The sequence below is a fragment of the Dermochelys coriacea genome, chromosome 2 (genome assembly GCF_009764565.3).
Source record: "Dermochelys coriacea isolate rDerCor1 chromosome 2, rDerCor1.pri.v4, whole genome shotgun sequence".
NCBI classification, from domain to species: domain Eukaryota; kingdom Metazoa; phylum Chordata; order Testudines; family Dermochelyidae; genus Dermochelys; species Dermochelys coriacea.
In genome coordinates, this window is record NC_050069.1 from 215339309 (window position 1) to 215345795 (window position 6487).

Consider the following 6487-nt stretch of genomic DNA (forward strand, 5'->3'; position numbering starts at 1 on the left):
ACTTCTCAGAGGATTAATTATATCAAACAAGAGAAACGTAAGAATGAAAGATGGAAGGATTTGTTTATCTAGATTGGTTCAAAAATAAACAGCATCGTGTGTGGCCAATGACACATGAGTTCCAACTGGTACACAAGGGTAACAATAACATTTTAGTTTTGGTTGAGGAAATTTCAGCTAAATTCTGCACACAAATTTGAAGAATTAAGTAATGACTTTGGTTGTGGATTTTTATGCTTGTGGATTTGTGAGCCTTCAGAATCACTGTACCCTTTGCACAAGCCGTCAAGATCAAACCTTAATGATAAGGGTACGTGCTGATGCAAAAAAAGTTCAAGTGTGAGTTAGACCCAGATTCCATGCTGAAAGTCGGTGACCAAATCAATTTAGAAGGCTTTATATGTGTTTGTGTAAACCTGGGTACAAACACTTTTGTGTGATTTATTTACACGCCTTTTAATAATAATAAAAACATTATAATTGTAAGCCGAGTCAGGATGAGCTCTACCCTGACCTCTGGTGGTGAATTGTGGTGAGTTGTGGAAAAGAACTTCAGGGGCTGATCTTGTTTGCATAGGCACACCCACCCCGCCTAGCATGAGCCTACAGCAGCCCAAATGGCTGCTGTGGGATCTCTGTTATTTCTCTGTTATTGGGGCAGGAAGAATAAAGTGTTGTTACCCTGATTATGTAAATCAAGGACAGTGGAACTGTTTTATGATGGAGGGAATTGCCATCAATTAAGTAGCAATAGCTAGACAAGGGACATTGGTTCCAAAACCCAGTGAATAGAGAGAGCCTGGGGACAGATATTTATACCTTTGGGGTATGGGCCCCTCCTGAGGGCCCTAAATGCCAACTGCACCTTCTCCGCTCTCCACTGTGTAATAGCAGAGCTAATTTTGATTCCACTAGGAGTTTGGTTACAGATTGCAGAGCTGAATTCACTTTGGGCCAATGGTGCACCAGCACTGGGGCTCCCCTACTATGAGCTGAAATCACTAAAGAGTTGAAATCACTGAGTATTGTGTTAAGTAGTAGGGGGCCTGAAGATATATTGGTGAGCGGCTCACAGGACGGCTACTGGGAAGGAGCAGCTAGTGGAGAGGAGCGGCTGGCAGTGAAGGCTGCAGCAGAAACCCACGGAGAGGTGGAGCAGTCAGCCATCAGAGCACGTAAGGTGCCCCTTTACTCCCCCCCCCCCATTTCCACACAGACTGGGGTGGGGGTGGGGGTTAAAACTCTGCAGATGAACTTTGGAACTCTGGACTCACCCAGGACAGAGACGAAGACTTTGGGTTGCTGGACTTTGGGGTTGTTGGACTTTTGGGACTTTGGGTGACTTTTGGGTTGCTGAACTCAAGAACCAAAGGAAAAGGATACAGCCCAATTTGCTTGGGGTGGGTTTTTGCTCATAGTTTGTGTTATTAATCCTGTTGGTGGTGTTTCCCCAACATAATGCCACATTGTTTCTCTCTGTCATTAAAAGACTTTTGCTACACTCTGACTCTGTGCTTGTGAGAGGGGAAGTATTGCCTCTTAGAGACGCCCAGGGGAGTGGTATATATTTGTCCCAGGTCACTGGGTGTAGGCTCGAGCCGGTTTTGTATTGTGTTATTGGAATGGAACCCCTAGGTACTGAACCCGGCCCTTGTTGCTGCCAACTCTGACGGGCAGAAGGATTACATAATGATTTTATATAAATTGATGTTATGACCTCACCTGTTGGATCTGTTCACTTTATGGTTAATTCTTTGTTTTGGTAAAAAATTACCATTAATTTCTATTCCCTTTTTTCTATCTCATAACCTGTTTCTAATTAATGGTAATAGTTTACCTTTCACAAATTAGTTGTGTTAAACTCTTCTTATGTGACAAGGCAAACATCACTTTTGAAACTGAGATTGTGAAAGTCTCTTAGAGGGACTGTGGTGGGGCAGAGTGGCCCCACACTGGTACCGCAGGGGTTAACCTTTCCTTCCTAGCTGAGGAAGCTCTACCCTGGAAGCCCCGCTGGTCACGCTCCAACTGGAGCCTAGGTATAAAAGCCTGCAAAGGTGCTCAGTCTGGGCTGACCACTGGAGGAGAATGAGGCACACCGCCAGCTCCGGAGGAGGGACAGCCAATGCTCCAGGATCCAGGGAGCAGATGAGCTGGGATGCACCTGGCATCCCAGACGGAGGTCTCAACAGGAGGGGACAGACTGGAGGACCCCCCCTCCCCAGAGTGGATAACATGATGTTGATGGTAGGAAGTGACCCAGGGGAACTTTAGATACAAGCGCGTTAAAACTGCGCTGATGCTCAGCGTGTTGCGGGCATATCTCCCCTGAGCTAAGAGTGAGGGGAAACCCCGCCAATAGGAGAGTCCTGGGTGGGGACTCGGTGGAGAGGGCGGGCCTGGGTCCCCCTACCACTCTGACCATTAGGATACACTTCCCCGCCTGAGAGGGGGAAGGCTATGGACTCTGGCCGTTGGGCCACACTGCCCAGATACTCAGGACATGACACATGGACTCTGGCCATTGGGCCACACTGCCTGGATACTCGGGGCATGACCCGTGGACTCTGGCCGTTGGACCACACTGCCCAGATACTCGGGGCATGACACATGGACTCTGGCCGTTGGGTCCCACTACCCCGACCAAGGGGCGAGCCTGGGGAAACCGGCCATTGGGCCACATTGGAATGCCCTTAAAGGGACGGGTGTGGGAACTTAAGAGTGGCAAGGTCCCGACCCCCCCATCCACCCCTGCCACAAAGAGGCACTGCGATGCCGGACCTGTCACAGGGACTCTATCCAGCAGTTTATTCCTGTTTAGGTTTTTCAAAACTTAAAAAAAAATAACGATAAAAACAGAAATGTTTTTCATGTCAAATTAAATTAATTCAATGAAAACAATTTTTTAAAATGTAAACATTACTCTGCAGTTTTGAAAACACCAACATCATAACATTGTGCTATTGCATGAAAATCTGAAGGTGAAACTGCTACAAATAGAAAATTAATCTGACCAACTCTGGGAGCCCAGCCAACAACTGATTGCAGAGAGTTTAGATCTAAGTGGGAGTTAGGTGCTGAGTGGACATACTAAACATAGTGATTAGCAAAGGAATGAATTAATAAATACAGAACATTCATAAAGTGAAATTTCCGGGGAATATATATTGTAAAGAGGGGAGTTCTTGTAATAGCAAAATTCCTTCTCATTTACAAGATCCAACAAGTGAGGAGAGACATAATGTGGAAAGAAGCAACTACTGTAAAAAAATGGTTTCTGAAGAGTCCAGGATATGTGTAGTGTTCCTGTTTTTGAATGAAAAGGATGAAAGTCATGTGTATTTAACTCAAGTTGACATCTCCACAGGAGAAAAAGGTAGGTAGGGTTCCGTATATCAGTTGATATCGCTGGAAGCAACAAAGAAACCTAACCTGGATTTCCAAGTGAACAGAAATTTGGAAGCAACTGGAAAAAGAGCCACAATATTGGAGCAGCAGACAAGATAGAGGTGTAGAAAGTGGCATCAGTTAAAACTAAAAGCAATAAGCAGAGCAGAAGGAAAACTAAGAGAGAGGCTTTTAATGTTGATACCAACCACAGATATAACTATTGATGAAACAAAGGAGGAAAAGACACAGTAGCAACCAGCTGAAGCCATTCATCAACCTTTGGACCATGATCCAAACCAGGAAAATGAATCATTAGAAAGAAAGAGGCAACAAACCTGATTGGTGACTCAGTAGTGAGGAAACTAGGCCAAGACATCTGTGGTCCATGTAAAGAAACCAGGATGGTATGTTTTCTCCAGGTTACAAGATAAATTAAGTTACAGAAGGTTAGCGTATTCTTACCATTTACACATGCCACCAACGAAGGGGAAGCTTTAAGCTGATCAGGACTCACCTGAAGAACCTGACGAGAACAAGAAAAGACAGCATTGCAAATCTTCTCACAGATCTTTCTAGCATATGAAGAAAAGAGAAGATTGGTGCTGGAAACCAGTCATTGTCATAGACTGAACTTCTGATTCACAGAACATTGTAAGTTTTTCTGAATAGAATGTGCTTGGACTTGAGGATCTCTGCTTAAGCAGAAAGGCCACCACCTTTCTACTTTCAAATAACAAGTTTTTTTAAGTATGATTTCAAGTAGGTGGGACAAGAACAGAAGATGACCTTCGATCTAAATAAAATCTGCCCGGGACTTTCCTCATGCAATATAAGGCAGAAGATGGAGTTCTTAAGAGATTAATGTTAAAAGTATCTGTACATACAGATGTTCCCCGAGTTACGCAAGATCCGAATTATGCAAATCAGCACTTACGGAAAAAGTTCCGTAAGCTAGAAATGGGAGGGTTTTTTTGTTTGGTTGGTTTTTTGACATAATGGTTGGGTATACATTTCCGAGTTACACAGGCATTCCGGAACGGAACGATTGCGTAAGTCGGGGAGCATCTATAATTGGAGAAGCATGGAAAAAGAGCAAAAAAGGACAAGCAGTATTAATTAAATTTGTGATCTAGAGGGCAAAACTGAAGCTTGATAAGATTCTCATAACTGGAATATCATTATACTATAGGTGTAGTTTTCACTCCATAGAAAAGGAAAAGAAAATAGCAGAGGGGGACATTTGTCAAAAGTATTTAAATCCCAGTGAGATTCAATTAAATACAAAACACAAGAGGTGAAACTTTTCAGATTAGGATACAAGTAATGAAAAATAAAGGAAAAATGACAGTGGATCTCTACTACAGAAGAGCAGGACAGTAAATCAACAAGAACAAAAATTTCCCAAACCAACTCTTGGGGTACTCAGAATACAGGATACCATAACTATGGGGGATTTTAACTACTCAGTGTTGAGTAATAAACATACAGCAGCAAAGATATTCCTGAATTACATAAAAGACAATTTTATGACCCAGAAAGTATAATACATATTAAAATCTCAGCTATGTTTCAGACTTGTCACTCAGACCTGTTCTTCCTCTGTGGACATTGCATTCTCTCCCCAGCTGTCACTCAGTTGAAGAGGTTCCAGCACACATCTCAATGCTGTGACATCTGGGGAGGCATCCCTACATTATAGCTACAATACCACATATGGTCTATCACTCAACTTCTGTAGGAATGGGGTTTGGAAGCTCTGTTGTGGGTATGTGACTACTTCTTGTGGGAGTGTGTCCCCTTCAGTATTTTAGTTTCAGCATGATCCTGGGATTTCCACATCATGGATGAGCCCTAGGTCAGGATTTGTTCCCAAAGGATTTATCTTTCTGCATATATAAAAAAGAAATAGGGCCACTAGGAAATTATATGTCTGGAGCAAAATGGTGTTACAAGAAGGCTTGCTCCTCCAGGTAACTTCCTTTAGTAATCTACTTCTTAACTGTTTACTATGAGCAGAACACTATACTGTCTAGAGAAGTATTGGGATAAAAAGTGAAAGAGCTGGATGCAGTACAGCAAAAGAATTTATACACCCTGAATTTAAACTCCCCCAGTGATACTAGGAGAAGTTACTTCTGGTCTTCTGCAGCTCAGCATCTCCCACAATGCTCATACGTATGAGCTATTCCCCTCCTGTCTGCAGTTTCCGGAGGCAGTTCAAACTTGTAGCCCAGGCAGTTCTAACCATGCCTCCTTCTCCTACCTACTCCCAGATCATCTTCTTTTGTGGCAGCAAAGTGGCAGTTCACGTTGTTCCCCACTTTTCTTTGTGGGCCTTTTATCTACTTTTGGGGGTGCAGTAGCATGCAGCCTCTTTTTCTTCTCCCTCCCCAAGATTGGGTATTGAGCAGGGGGTGGTTTCAATCACCCAAAGCCAGCACTGCAGTGCCTCCTAGCCAGACTCCTCGGCCCTTCCTCGGGCATGGCAGAGCTATCATGCAAACACTGAGCTAAATCCATCAAGTGGTGTTCTGTTTGTTGGGGAGTTCTCACAGGCTCTTTAGGAGTGAACTGCACTCTGCTGGATCTCAGCCCACTGACCCTTGCAGTGCTAGGGCATGGGGCTCTGAGTTGGACAGGCATGTTGGATCCTGTCCCCCTGCCCTGCACCAGAAGGATCTACAGCTGGAACACAGAAAAGCCCAACCTGGAAACACAGAGCAGAATAAGGAGAGACTTCAAGGGAAAAAGAGAAAGCCTTCATCCAGCCGGTCCAGAACAGGACCGGAAAGAAAAAAAGCCCTTAAGCCCTTAAGAAAAAAAGTCCTTCCCTCAAGCCCTAAAATGGGTCTTAAGCTCCTTGGGGAGAGAAGCAGGACTCATGCTCAGCTCACCTTGTTCCTAGCTTGAATCGGGGAACTCCCCTAATGAAATGTCACCCCCTGGGCTAAGAGAGTGAACATGAAGGGGAGGACAATGAGGAAGATGTATCCAGAGAGTTCAATGTGCTACATAAAGCAAGCCACAAAAGACCATGCCTTGGCTGCAGCCGGGTTACAATGCCTGCAATGTGGGCCAAAAAGGCTAAAACAATCTG

The 6487-nt window shown here is 44.2% G+C and overlaps 1 long non-coding RNA gene across 1 annotated transcript; it reads left to right on the forward strand.

The window, feature by feature from the left end:
• The first annotated feature begins 535 nt into the window (after positions 1-535).
• On the forward strand, positions 536-4071 carry LOC122458538. Its single transcript, XR_006278580.1, has 3 exons — positions 536-690; positions 1554-1557; positions 4060-4071. It is a non-coding gene; the product is annotated as an uncharacterized LOC122458538 (long non-coding RNA).
• The last annotated feature ends 2416 nt before the right edge of the window (positions 4072-6487 follow it).